Source organism: Charadrius vociferus, unplaced genomic scaffold (assembly GCF_000708025.1).
Source record: "Charadrius vociferus isolate BGI_N301 unplaced genomic scaffold, ASM70802v2 scaffold565, whole genome shotgun sequence".
Taxonomy (NCBI): Eukaryota; Metazoa; Chordata; class Aves; order Charadriiformes; family Charadriidae; genus Charadrius; species Charadrius vociferus.
In genome coordinates, this window is record NW_009648358.1 from 2511968 (window position 1) to 2514020 (window position 2053).

Below are 2053 nucleotides of genomic sequence, written 5' to 3' on the forward strand. Positions count from 1 at the left end.
CTTTCCCCTGTCCCTTCCTTACTCGAGGCACCTCTCTTACCCTTTGGCGCTGCTGCTATTTGCATTATCCACCCTCATGCAACGGGTGTTTTCGGGAAGAGAAGTAGAAACTAAAAGGCACTAAACGCTTCTCCTACAGCAAGGAAAGTGATGCAAGCTTTCTTACTGCAGTGAGTAGAGATCAGAACAATACCTGGCCTACCTGATGTCCCTTGCTAATCCCATCTCAGTTTATGCCTCGGCCCTTTCTTGCCCCTGCATGCCGGGGCGATGCTTTAAAGGTATGCGCTGCCTGTTGGCTCGCCAGGTCTCCTCTTCCTGGGCACTTCCCTCTCATGCCGGGGATGGAAGACAACGACAAGCAAAGAATAAAAGGTGGAGCTTTTAGAGAGCAAATAAGTGAATCTCTACAAATAAAATAAAGCAATAAATCAGCGGATTTCTCAGAAGCGGCATGGCCCAGGCTTTGCTCGCAGAGCTGGCACAACAGATAACACGCATCCACATACCCACACAAATGCGTCCGTCGCAGGCGCGCGATGCCCATCTGCTCTCACAGGAGCAACAAGACCCATTTTTCACAGCACCCTTCGCATTGAAAGGACTCGGTTCAGAATGAAAAATGCTCTTCTACAGCGGTGTAAATCACCCCTGAGAAAACTCAGCGCCCAGCCTCGTGATTAACGCCGGAGCTGCTGCGCCGTTTCGAGCCGGGGAGCAGGGACATCCCTGAGGCAGCACAGGGAGAGGCGGGGAGCGGGTAACAGGAATGCGAACCTGCATCATCTTTGGAAAAGGCCAGTGGCTGCTCTTTGCCACTTGCCCACTGTTTCTTTCTTCTCTTTAGCTGACAAAAAAAACCCCAAACCACTGCCCAAACCCAACCACACTTTGTTAATAATGAAGAAAAATGGCTCTTTGCTGATGGAGCTACAGTTACCCGTCCCCAGATGTGCCGTGAGCCGCTCCTCTCAGGAGACCTACACTTGATTAAACTGAACCTTGACTTCCGAAATACTGGAGCAAGGGCTCTTGTGAGGTTTCATCCAATATAACTGTGGATTATTTTTTATTGCTCCTGATCTGTTTTCCCTGATTTTGACAGGGCCAGAGAGCACTTTGGCTCAGCCATCTCTGCTCTCAGCAGTACAAGGAGAACTGTTCATAGACTGACCTTCCTGAGACACCTGCCACATAAAAACCCTTCTGCCATCTGGAGTCCTGCCTGCACCCCCTTTTCTCTCTCCTTCATGAATATTTATGGTGGCAAAACTAGATATAGTCTGAATTAGTATGGAATTTTAAAATTTTGCAATGAACAGTTTCATATAAAATGAAGTTCCTCTGCAATTCTTCCATACATATGTATCAATAAAATTTATGCATGTGCAGTTCCCAGGGTGAAATCCAAATATTTTTTAGGACGGGATAGAAAATTAATGTGATTCTCCATATACTTTCATCCCCAGACATTGCTGGTTTCCTCTCTACTGTAAATTGGTGATAGTGTCCTGCCACTCAATTTATATTTTCCTTTGCCCACATATCACCTTCCTTTTCCTAGAGTTGTCTCTGGGTTTTTTTGTATCTCCCTTTTTTTTTTTTTGTTCCTGCCATCTAAGATCATTGTTCTGTCGCAAGACACTGTCTTCCTCAAAATACATCAATAATAGAGAAAAACGGAGAAGCCAGTCAACGCCATGGCAGGCAGAAGAGGGTAAAGTAGGTTAGGCAGTTAGCATTCATCAAATATTTAATAGACGACGCAGACGGAGGCCAGCTATACGGCGTCTCGATGTGTTTTCGCTTTGCGCAACTTGGTTAGTCCATCGCACGAGTCCCTGCAGAGCACCCCAGGACTGACCCATGGTCCTGACCTACACGTTGCACGGCGTGTGTGCCCGCCTTTCCCCAAAGGGCAAAGCCGGCATGTGAAGAGGGTTTCGCTCCCCTTTGAAGGTGCCCGCAGCCGTACACTGGCAGAATCCCGGCTGCTGGCCCCGGCTCGTGCCGGCTGTGCCGTGGGCTGGTGCAGGCGCTGCTGTTGTAGGTA